The following is a 12,944-nucleotide window of genomic DNA, read 5'->3' as shown; positions in this document are numbered from 1 at the left end:
CACAGTGGGACTGAGAAGAGGACGGAGAACGGTTCAGTAAGGCACAGGTCATCTGTGACAAGATGAGCTGCCATTAGCCCAAAGGCGCACAGAGCAACTGACGAGCAGAGGGGGGGGAGAAGAAACTCCCAGTGACAAACTGCATTTTCAAGTGGTCTGTTTGAAATTTCCAGCGTTCGAGGCAGCACAAAGGATCTGTTTTGTTTTGTGGTGCTGTTGTTGTATGATTCCTTTGGGAACGGATCAGTCTATTTCACTTTATACTCAATGTAGGCGGCGTACAGGCAACAGAGACTGAACATATTTGAGACGTGTTTGTCTAAAGACACTTGCTCTGTTTAAAAAGCAGCTTCTCATTCTCTCAAATGTAATCCAAACTTTAAAAAAAAAAAAAAACTGGTTACAAGGTTTGCTCGGGGGAAACTGTGCTTACCAAGCAAAATGCCCTTGTCATTTCCAGTAGTAAATTGGTATGTGCTAGCAAGCGCTGATGACAGGACTTGGCTGTTTCTGCCGTTACAGGCATGAATGGCCCTGTAGTAGCCGGGCACAGTGCAGCGGTTCAACAAGGCCTCTTTAACCAGCTGAATGACAGGCAAGCAGACGGGCAGCAAGCCAACCACAGACATTCAGCTCTGGCTGCTGTAAAGATGCCAATTCAGCCAGACCAGAGAAACCATGTGATGAGGGCAGAAAGAGAGTGGGAGAGGCGAGTCGAAAATGTATGAGCGCATCTAGTGTTAGGTCACCAGGCTGTGTTTCTCTTCTCTTCCAAGTATCCCACCTCCATATGTCTCCAATTTATCACCATTGTCTAGCGGTCTTCTTATACCGACTCTTTCAAAAAAAAAAAAAGTTATGTTGTCTTTTTGTCACCACGGGGAGTCTATGAATGTGTGGCTTGTTGCCTTGTTAAACTTTAAATGTCAGTGTCCACAGCCCTGAGCGTTGCGTCAGTAGCCCTTTGCACCCTGCGCCTTGTGGAAATCTCCGTGCAAAACCGAGGGGAAACTCAGCACCAGTATGACACAGCATGGAGGAATGCACCAGCGGATGTGGCTCTCTCTCTCTCTCTCTCTCTCTCCCTCTCTTTCTCCTTCGCAGTCAACCCCCATCTCCTCCTCCCCCCCCCCCCCCTCCCCTCCTCCTCCTCCTCCCCCCCCCACCCCCCCTCCCTCCTGCTGTGGGCAGGTCCATATGCACCCAGTAATTATCAAGGTTATTTTCTCCAGAGGGCCAAATCCCTGTTTATGGGCAAGAGCGTGTGTCACACGGCTCTGGCTGTCAACCCACAGGACGCTGACTCTGTAGACAAACCCGGAGAAAATCGGAGCTTCAGCGACACTGCGGTTGGCAGACTGTGCAGTCGCTCTGCCTTTGCTGCTGTTTAACAAAAACATTAGCGATTTTAGGTTGATGTGTCATGACCTCAAATGAGACTGCAAAAAAAAATGATGTTCCGTGTGAGCTTCGACCTAAAAGTTATTTCTGGAAACCCCTGACTAAATGAAGAGTATCCGGCAGCAAAGAGAAAAAAAATGAAGACTCAGACACTGAACCCAACAAACAACAGAGCTAAACATGAATGTCTTTGATTTAAATCAGTGTTATTTATTTACTGCAGACATGAGGGTAAAGAGTGCAAGTTTTATGTTACTAGTTCCACTGAACTGTAAAAAAAAGGAGACCATTTTCTACTATTATTAATTCGATTCACTACCTTCCCAGAGCCAGACACTCTGGAGAATTGCTACCTGGGCTACAGAGTACATTTCCTTTTGGCGACGGCTACAGAGGAAGTAAGATTGTAAAAGGCCAGTGGTTAACAAGCCCTGTTAAAAAACACTAACCAATCCAACAAGCTAGGTATTATACCAGTTAGTTGGAGGGGAACAGGAGGCAACTTTGTCTTGTGAATGGGATACAGAGTAGGGTTGTTCTCATGCTACAGTAGGCTTGTCAGTAAACAAGAGCCTGGAGCAACCTGAATTGCGAGCTCAAAAGTAAATTTGCATGTAACAAACTGTTAACCATGGTCAGAAGTGCAACCCCCCCAACACACACACACACACACACACACACACACACACACACATCAAAATCGGCTGCTCCCTTCACAAAAGCTGCTTCCTCTCCGTTTCATTGCGCGGGCCGGGCTTTGTTAGTGTGCGGAAATGCCTCCAGAGGGAATGAAAATACTGGCAAGTCCCTGCAGCTCTTTCTGGAGAGCGACGCAGCAAAAAGAGATGGGCCCTGCAGCTGCAAGATCACACACACACACACACATATGCAACCACACACACACACACGTATGCCAAGTGCCCATGTAGGTTGAGGGCTCAGGTTACGTTATGTCGTAGGTTATGTCCCAAAGAACATAAACACCGGTGTGTGGTTACAGGGCTGTCAGGGCACCGGAGGAGCAAGAGGAAGCCAACAGTGACAGTACAGAATCTAAAGTTGGACTAATGCTGTCACAGCTGCCGCAAAATTACAGGCAACGTCACTATGAAAGCTCATACCAGCTCTAAAATCAGGGGGTTTCCAGCGTGGGAATTACATTTAGAGTATGAAGTGACCCCTGTTTCCTATGTTCATTAAATCATGAGTATTGTTATCTTATTGAGAAATCCCACGAGACAGTTCCAGAAAGGTCAAGAAAAGGTGAAACGTGGCAAGAAGTGATGTCTTAACTGTGCCGCCTCCATCTATCCGTTTTTTCCCTATAACCACTATTCCCATTCAGGGTTTCTGCACACATTCACACCGACGGTCAGCCCAAAGGTCATCTAACCTGCATTAACCCTCCCGAGAAAACACGAGCTTACACTTCAGCCGCCCAAGTGGGTACAAACGCTCAACCTTCATGATATCCACCGCGCCACTGTGCAGCCCAGTACTTCCCTAATGCTCTTAAAAAAAAATTTTTATATTCCATTACCTCACTCCACGGCCATCTCGGTTGGCCATAAACACGTGTTTGTAATCAGACGACAGCACTCCAACAACAGATGATTGCAATCAAACAGTCAATAGCCAGCACTTAAGGCAAAAATACACCATATTAGTAAGAAACAGAAACCAGTGATTTAAAGGAATACATCATGTTTTCAAGAGATTGGTCCATTGTTCGAGTCATGAAAACACAGACACTGAAATCATGCATGTGCTTAATCCTGTCTCTTCAGTATGTTCAATTACAGCAGCGCCATTATGACTATCATTATAAAGTAAGAAGACAAACCTTTTAGTAAACACTCATCAGCCACATTGGTTGCATTGCCCCTGCAAATGAATTAACTGTAAAACATTAAATATATCTGTACAGAACATAGCAGACCAGCCCCGGTTAACTTTTGATACTACTGTGGGGTAAGAATCTGTTGCAAAGTGATTTTCAGCTCTACACTGTCTCACTGCACCACCCACACTCACATTCAGTTGACCCAGGAAATTTAAAACAGTATGCTATTTTTGTTTAATATTTCATGTAAATTGTACCTCCTACACAGAGCTGACAGACTCGGCCGCCTACCACCGTGTCTTTTCATTACAGCTGCTACAAGTTTTTTTTTTTTTTTTAAGATAATACTAGTCGCCTACTATCAGTCAACACTGTGTGTTTTACAACCTGGGTCTTATTGTCTTATTAAATTTTGACTGATACAAAAAAACCCATCATGTTAACCTGCAGTAGTTTTGCATTGGGAGAGACGGCTGCTGTAATAGACAATTGGGGTAAAAACTATTGATGTTCCCTTTCATTAAAAATAACTGCTTCTGATAGTTGGTTTGGAGCTGTTTCCAGTGAGGCACTTGTGTCTATTATCCCTATAATGACGGTGGTTAGCAATAGATATGTTGGCTAAAAGTATGACAATAAGTATGAAAGAAAGTGTGTTCCTTTTCACAGCAGAAAGCTGGACTTTGGACTAAACAACTGACTGAAACTGTCTTACCGGTGAGATATCAGTGGGAAAGCGGATTCAAGATGCACTGGCAGAGCGGAGGAGCTTTCAAGACAGCTGCTTGAGTTTCTCTCTCTCTCTCTCTCTCTCCGTCACTCTCGCTCACGCGCGCACACACACCCATGCGAAAACACACACTCCACTCCCTCTCTCCTTTTTAGCCAGTGACAGCAGGCACCCAGCGATGACATGAGGAGTGTCTCTGGCAGCCACTAAGGCAGCACTAAACAGACAGAAATATCTGCTCTGACAGACGGACAGACTGTCACCCACTACGACATGCATGCAGCTGTCACTGAGTTTACTGCTCCTCTTCCCAACCCTCGGGTTTGATTTTCCTTTATGCAACTTTCTCACTCTCTCTCTCTCTCTCTCTCTCTCTCCGTGACGAACAGTGTTTCCCTTGTTGTTTTTTGTTCCCCCCCTTTCTTTCTGCTATCATACACTATATTGAAAAAGCCACACCTACATTTAGGACATTGTGCTTGGCTCTGTTTGGCTCATGGCCAGAGAGGAGGTGGAGGGAGTGTGTGTGTGTGTGTGTGTGTGTGTGTGTGTGTGTGTGTGTGTGTGTGTGTGTGTGTGTGTGTGGTGGGAGGGTGGGGGGGGGTTCCATGAGGCCAACTTTTGAGCATGCAGCCATCCTCCACTTGACCAGCGTTGGTCTGCACAGGCCTAGCTCTTTCCTCCTTTCATTTGCTCATTCTTTTGTTCTTGCTTTCTTTCTCTCTCACACAAGAATCTGTTCTCTCTCTCTCTCTCTCTCTCTGTCTGTCTGTTTAGCTCTCTCTTTCTCAGCCACAGCCGTTCTCAATTAGGAGGGTCAGGGAGCGGAGCGGAGAATAACTCAGGCTCTGGTATCTGGAGCTGGAAGGACCCAAAGATCAGCAGCAACAAGAAACCACTGCTGCAATGTGCTGCGCCAAAAACTAGGCTGTGGCTGCCTGTGTGTGTGTGTGTGTGTGTGTGTTTGCATGAGTGTGTGTGCGCATGTTGCATAAATCTGCTCTGTGTCAACAGGTTGTCAGTGACCTCTGAACTCTATATTTAAACAGACATGAATATGACAGAACTGCTAATGTTGTGATTGGTGCAGAGTTGTCTCTGCTGGAATGTAGATCTTCAATTTTAAAAGATCCCGGCTTTGAAACAATAGGAAATCATTCACACTCGTGCACTTGCAGGCAGGCACGCCCACGCGCCGAATCTTCGCCCCATGAAGAGAGCTACTTTAATTGCTTTGTTTCAATGGTCCCCTCTGAATGGGAGAGAGAGGCTGAGGGCTGTAGTTTACAAGACACATCTGCAGGTGTTGCATTTCAAACAGAGAAACTCCAGCTGTGAGAGAGAACACATACACTAACACAGGAACACAGATAGCAGAACATACAGGCGGATTGTCTTTCTGTCTCTTCCTCTCTCACACACACACGCTGCAGGTGCAGCACCGTTCAAGTACGTTCCTCCGCGGCATCGACCCTGAAAACGCCGCTTCGTTCTGAGCGAGGTGAAATTGAAAAAATCTCTGACGTGTCTGTATCTCTTTCTGTAAAAGTAGCGACTTTAATGTGAGACAACGCAAAATATATGACGAGACGAAGCTGAAGCGCGGCATACTGAGCACAAGAACGAGAAAGAGAAAGAATGTGCTTATCAGCGGGGCTCCGTCAATGTGGCTGACGCTTCGCAGCGAGCATTACAAACTACAAGTCTGACAGAGCCATAAATACTCCAAATAATGTGAATTGGGGTCATGTAGGTTTCAGATAACCTCTCTGTGGCCGGTTGTGGAAAAAACTACTTTACTTTGTTGCCATACAGCCACCGGTACCCAGTATCTCACCCGTACACTTCTTTGAAAACAGCTCATTCAGAACAATTTCCACCCTTTAAAATTCGAAAAAAAAAAACCCTCTCGGAGCAGCTTCTCTATGAGAATCAAATCTGTTTGTTACAGCTGAGAGTCGAGTAGTTTTGGAGGATCTTTGGTAGCATGTCTCCTAATTCACTGAAAGAAAGAGCAATCAGCTAAGCTTCAGATGGCATCCGACATATGACGGATTCGGTCTCCTTTCTTCGAGCGTCTCTATTGTAATGTTCTCACACACTGCATGCCGCATTGCACACATTTTTGATAATCTATGCAAATATGCCACAGATGGACGAGTATGTATCTAATTGAGCAACATATGTGTCGCACTCTTAAAAATAATAATTCTTACATCTCCCCTTGTTTTTTTCTCTCAACCTACTTCTGTCACCCTTCGTTCATTCATTAAGAGTTACGTGTGACTGCGACGCTGGCGTACTGCCACACCATTTGTGAAATTATTCAAATGAGGACACCATGTTTCCTTTGTTTACTGCCTTGAATGGCGATGCCTTGAACAAGCTTGGAGTATTCATGAACGCCATTTCTCACTCTCGCTCCCTCCCTCTCCCTCGCTACGACTACCACCCCCCCCCTACTCTCCCTCTCTCTCTCTCTCTCTCTCTCTCTCTCTCTCTCTCTCTCTCTGTGAATACTGCCGTGGCATTGGAGGAACGTCCCGGCCATTATGAGAAGCCATTAATGAGTGTGTGGCGTGGCGTGTTGTGATGCGCGGCATATTACAGCCATTCATCAGAGGCCGAGAGACACTTGACAGGCGGACAGCCAACAGGTTGTGTAATCATATAACACAGCCATGTCAGGCCTGCCACAGCTCCGTGTCCCATTCAGGCCTCTAATGTTGTTTTCCTCCGGGTAATTGACGACGCCAGACAGAGAGACCCGGTGATGGATAACATCGTGAACCGACCGGCGCACAAAGATGGCGGTCTATCAGAGTGATGTCATTTCAGATTGCGTCAACATTTGGAGACGTTTAAAGGAAAATCCCCGGTTATTACAACTTCTTTCCCAGTTTTTGGCCGTCATTTCTATCAGTTATGATAACATGATATTCATCAAAGTAATTGCTGAGATCTGGGAACACAGCAACATCGCTACAATAAAGCCAGATACAAGCACTTGCAAACAAGACATTTAGCCAGATTAACTAAACTTTATGTGGAGCTAAAACCAAAAGTGATTGCACTGGAAATGTGTGTATTAATCCCACTTTGCACAGGAAAAAATAAGTCAAAGTTTAACCAGGAATTACAAATGTAATATGTAATATTTTACTTTTCATCATTGTTTCCTCTTCCAAATATGTTTTTGCTAACCTACAGGGTTGTTTACAACCTGTCTGATCATGTGACTGCTTATGTTTTTGCCCCGTTGGGTCTATTTTTTTTGCAATGTCGCTTTGTTCCCAGATCTCAGCAGTACAGTGTTATTATTACCAATAGAAATGACTTGTATAAAAAAAATCCAGGATGACACCTTCTTCATGCATCCTGAACTATTTTAGATGTGCAAAAAAAAAAAAAAAAAATCATGAATTAAGTTTAATGAGTCATAATTGAGTTAAAAAAAAAAAATCTCATCTAAATCTAGCAAAGAAAACCATTATGAGACATTCATCTAAGTTATGACATTAATTATGTCAAAACATGACAAAGTAAAAGTGTTGCTCCGGTAATTACAATGTGCCAGGAATGCCATCTGACGCTCAGGAATGTGTTGCAAATATTCCGTCTCCTCTGCACAGCACAACTCTCAGCTGCATCAGAGGAGTAGAGGTGGCCCTGAGGCAGTGTTAGACGTTGTTAAGGATAGCAAGTATCCTCGCGCAACCTGTTCTGCTCTGTCCCTAAGCTGGAAAAGAGAAGACAATGTTCTCTCTCATCCTCCCACTCTCACCACTTTATACCTCTGCTTGTTTGTGAGATGCCTCTCTCGCGGCACACAATCCGAGCAGGCCAGCTTGTGTATGCGGTGGTGGTGGTGGTGGGGGGGGGGGGGGAGAGACGATAACCGCAATGAATATCTCCAGCAAGGATAAAAATAAATGTTTCTGTCTTTTGAATATCATCACAGTCTCCTAAGCCGCAGCGCCCAGAGGTGCTACTCCTTAAAGAACGAGTCTTTATTAGACATATATTTTATCTTTCATCCTCTCTCTGTCACGAACATGCGGTATAATGTATACATACGCAGATGACAGCGGAGAAACACAGGGCCGCCTGTGTGCCCTGCTCTTCTATGCATCAGATGAACACATTTACCGCAGGAAAACTTTATTCTGGAGAAGTAAAAGATGGAACGGGAGGAAGAAGAGAAAGAAAGGACTCAAAATGGAAGGAATGAAACAGATGAAAATGAAAAAAGAAGGCTGGGAATGGGATGCTAATTCCTTTGGTGAGCTAATCCCTGGGAGCTTTGACATTCTTTGCTTTATCTAGGAATGCCATGTGGCAATGAGGCGTAGACAAAACTCAAGCATAACATAGGGAATTGATTGCAGGTCATAGATGCTACCTGCTAACCAGGCAAATAGTGACTCCTATACAGAGAAATCACAATCTTATGAACACAAAGTCATCTTACATAACAAACTAGGCCAGAAACTAACAGTTATCAAGTCATCTGTCGATTATTTTCTCCATGAATCGATCCGTTGTTGTGAAATATGTCGATCACTGTTTCCCAAAATCCAAGATGCGACCTAAAACGTCGACAACAAAACAGTCCACAACTCAAAGATACTCAGCTTACTGTCAAATAAGACTAACAAAACTAGAAAATATTCACATTTAAGAAGCTGAAACCAGAGAATTTTAGCATTTTTGTCTTAAAAAAATGACTCAAAGCAATTAAACAATTATCAAAATTGTTGGCGATTAATTTTCTGTTGGTCAACTAATTGACTAATTGTTGCAACTCTATGACAAACAAATACAGGTAAATGACAACACATGTTTTTGAGTTGACTTGATACTGACATTTTAAATCAGTGATAACAGAGCAGATTAGAGGTGACAGAAAGTTGTCCTCTTAACCTCACTACAGCACCTGCTACACCTGCACCTGAGCACGTCTTGGGTTGCCTTCTCTAAAAGCTCAGTTTTTTTTTTGTTTTTTTTTTTACCAATCGTGCTTAAACGTCTGGCTGGCATTTCAAGATGTATCCTCTCTAAAGACAGTTTGCAAAAAAAAATGCTGCGTGGACATACGGCTCAAACTGAGAGAAAAACAAGACGCGTTTTCAATTTTACCCGGGTTAAAACGTCACACTCTAAGGCAAAGATTAGATACACATACGCACACATATACACACACACACACACACACACACACTGACCCTCCTCAATCTCAGCCCCCGTCGCCTCACAACGGCCACAGTGTTCAGTGTCAACAGTGGCCACACTATGTTGCCCTAACATTAAAAATGCATCCAATTAAAGCTGCAGGGGGAAAACACTCCCGCTGTAAACGGCAACAGTCTGTAACATGTTTGCAGCTATGATAGGCTTTCTAAACAAATTAAGCCAGAGGAGCTCTGCATTACTCATCCTAGCTGGCTGTCTGGCCAAATTCTGCCTCAATTGCACAGTTGTTTGATCAACTGTTGGTACGTTGTGTATGTGTTAATGTGAGGAGGGGGGGAATAAAAAGAACGCCATGAGCCCATGGATGGCAGGCGAGATGAAAACGGTACGACAGCAGCAGAGACACACAGTAAAAACTTGCCTTCCTATACTTTCATGTGTCTACAGTCATGTGCTGTCAAATTCTGCGGCTCTGTTCTGTCGGCTGGCAGCGTCTCTCTCTCTTTCTTTCACTGTGCATTACTTGTCACTCCTCCGATGGTCGGCGCGTGTGTATTTCTGTGCGTGCGTGTGTGTGTGTGTGTGTTAAACCTGTCGCTTTCTGTGCTCTGACGTCCGTGTGCTAATCGCTTTGGCTGATCCCTGCTAGTCACGCATGTGTGTACAGTATCTGTGTTCTTCTGGCTGCGTATACGTGTGCATGTGTGTGTGTGTGTTTGTGTGTGTGTGTGTGTGTGCGAGGCAGATGTTCCCCGGGCGGTGGCATTGCTCAGCGTTCACACACACCGTACTAAGGAAGCTTAACCAGCACTTTATTTATTTATTTGCTTCCTGGATTCCTACCCCCCCCCCCTCCCCCCCTTCCCTCCTCCTCCTCCTCCTCCTCCTCCTCCTCCCCTCAGTCCTCATTCTTAATCCCTGGTAGCAAAGAATACAGTAGGAAAGGCAAAAGTGAGTGTAAAATTCAAGCTAGGTGGTAAAGTTTTTCTGCAATGCTGGATCTACTTTAAAAATTACAAACCTTTTCTGGTTCAGGCCCATGAGAAAAATTGTGCGGATGACTAGACCTTTGAATAAACCACAACAAGCTCTCAATAAACTCTACAAAGTTTCATTTGGATAGCGCAGCATATGATATTGAATTTAATATCAAGTCACTATAATATGCCACCTAAAGCTCTAAGACTCTAAAGTAGGGTAAAGTTAAAGTCTACAGTCAGAGCTACGGGTAAATAGTCTAGAATTTTGTCACTATAAATCTGCAAAAACACATGAACAGTCTTTTTCCCTATTCCACAGCCCTGCATCTGTCAACTGTAAAATGTAAAAATGACAAAATGTGAGTTTTTTGGAAACAAATGGTTCTTGAATCAAAGCATCATGGTTTTGTCCTATTCTCCCAGTATTGACACTGGCCACAGAGATTCTCGGCGGGGACTGGCTGGGCCTTTTTAGACAGAGCCAAACAGGATCCTGCACAGCTCCTCATAAACAGCAGCTGCAGACTGCTCAGTTCCCAGTTCCTCCCCGGCCGCCAGCCCAGGAGGGTCCAATCAAAACCAGCCACATTACTCCCTCACTTTGCCTTTGCGTGCCAAGTCTGCTCCGTGTCGGAAAAAAAAAAAAAAAAGAAAAAAAAAAAAAAGCCAGTACTAAACCAAAGAGTGTGTGCACAACCGCCGAGCTGTGGATTCAAAAAGAAAAATCTGTTTACCTGTGTGAACTCTGACCTCGGTGGTACTGCCGTTGTGGTCGCCGCCCCCTCCCCCACCCCGCCCTTCATGTATTCCTCACGCACGGTCTCTCGCTGACCCCCTCCTTAAGTAGTGATCTGAGGGGAAGGAAGAAAGAAGAAAAGGCTGTTAAATTTCTTTTAATGGAATGCCAGGGAGAACCTGGTTCAGACAGAGGACAAATGTATCACAGAGAAATACACCCCAGCGTTGAAAAATGTACGCAGGAAGCCATGAGGGAGTTTGCTATACTACTGCCCCATTTACTCTACCTCCTAACCCTGCCTAAGAGCCAATGAACCAATGAACAACTGCACCACCCATCACACTGCCATGCCTGTATACTGCAGCAGTCCTGTATATCCACCCCCCCACCCCTCCACCAATGCGACCCCACCCCCCCACTGCACAGGAACAATGTCCTTCCTAAAGGTTATCAGCAGCCTGGCGCTTGGTCAGCCTCATCCTGAGTCCATTACACACAGAGCGGCGAGATTCACTGCCTTAATACACCTCTCTAAGTCTGTCCTCCCTGCTTTGCTGCGCCCTTGAAGGGCTGATACAAATCCAGTATACGTCCAGTACACAAGTTTTGGGATTAGCCCACCAGCACATTTCTGCCTCTAAAATATCCAAAATGCACTTATTTTCAATAAGCTTAAGTTTCATTACCTCAAAAAACCCCATTAGCTGGTGAACACGGCGGAGCATCTAGCAGATAAAAAGCCACATATTTCGCACAGAAATTGGTGGAGACCAAAACAGAGTTGTTGGAGAGAGGAACTGGGTGGACAAAAACATGACGCTACACTGAGGCAACAACAAACCATAATACAACAGTCTCTCAGAGCAACGGGACAACTCTGTAACACAAGATACAACACATGCATTGGCACCATTCAAAGAGAATATGTACTGCAAATAAAACAAAAACTATAATCTGTTAGTAATAAATATGTTGCTATGTGTGATTGAGCAAATATGAAAATCTGATAATAGAAACTGAAAGAAATCTGAAAAAAAAAAAAATCTATAACAAAAGAAACTGACACTAACAATTTCACTTTTTACCGTCTTCATCTTAATGTCATCTGGCAAACACACGCCACTCTCTTATGTCTTCCATTGTTTTGTCACTTCCTGTACAATCTCTATCGCTGGTGCAACCAAGTTTCCTTTGCTTCTGGCACTTTTAATCAGTCGAAGAAAATTTGGCCAGAGGTTTGAAGCGTCTCTAGAACACTATGAGTGAATTGTTTCATTGTAGTACATCTTGTCTGTGTACACACTGGGCGCAGTTTATCTTTTGAAACCGCTGTGCTTGATCAAAATCAATATATTATGACTCTCTGAGATTTCAACAAGTTTGACAAAGTTATGATTTAAATAAATTAAGGTGTTCACACTTTAAAAATGAAACATGGACGAATACAAATATGAAAAGTTGGCAAAATGCGACAAAAATCTCGAAATCTGAAATATTTCCATCTGGTAGTGAAAAGACAATACATGGATGTTTTAAGCAGAATGGGTGTGTGAATGGGAGGTGGGCCCCCCCACCCCCCATATATCTTAACACCTGCTCGTTCATTTAATCTAGGAGCAGAAGGGACCATACTGAAGAACATACTGTGGGAAGAGCGGCTGGTTTTGGAATGAGGCCAAAAAGAAGAGGACAGGGCGGAGGAGAAACCCATAAATACGCAGGGAGGCGAGCAGGTGTCGCAGACAAATGTGATTTACAGGGTCTATGTCCCATACAGTGCTGACAGGTAAGCCTATTAGGTTGATATTACCCAGCTATAACACGCACCAATGGACCCTCTTAAAAATGTGTGTGCAGTTAGTGTTAAAGTGATGGGTTTAAGAGAGAGATTATAATATCCCATTGTTAAGTTGGCCATACATTAGCTTCTGAAAATGCAATAATTATATCTTTAGTGAGCTGATTTTCACTCAAAGGGCTGTCATTTAGCAGCTTTACGAGAAAGCTATGTTTCCTTAAAGATGGTAAAAAAAACAAGATGGTTTTATTACAGCAGAG

General features: G+C 44.1%; 1 protein-coding gene across 6 annotated transcripts in view; it reads right to left on the bottom strand.

The window, feature by feature from the left end:
• Positions 1 to 12,944, bottom strand: part of zmiz1a (zinc finger, MIZ-type containing 1a) — a 104,162-nt gene that overhangs the window by 66,777 nt on the left and 24,441 nt on the right. For 5 of the 6 annotated variants that reach the window (XM_044372554.1, XM_044372553.1, XM_044372559.1 and 2 more), the window contains exon 2: positions 10,882 to 10,998. The exons of the other annotated variant lie outside the window; for it this stretch is intronic. The gene's annotated coding sequence lies outside the window, so the exon portion shown is untranslated. The remainder of the gene's footprint in view (positions 1 to 10,881; positions 10,999 to 12,944) is intronic. 6 annotated transcript variants of the gene reach the window in all.

This window comes from Thunnus albacares, chromosome 14 (genome assembly GCF_914725855.1).
Source record: "Thunnus albacares chromosome 14, fThuAlb1.1, whole genome shotgun sequence".
NCBI lineage: Eukaryota > Metazoa > Chordata > Actinopteri > Scombriformes > Scombridae > Thunnus > Thunnus albacares.
Note: the sequence above shows the minus strand (reverse complement) of the source record. Positions and strands in the feature narration are given on the sequence as shown.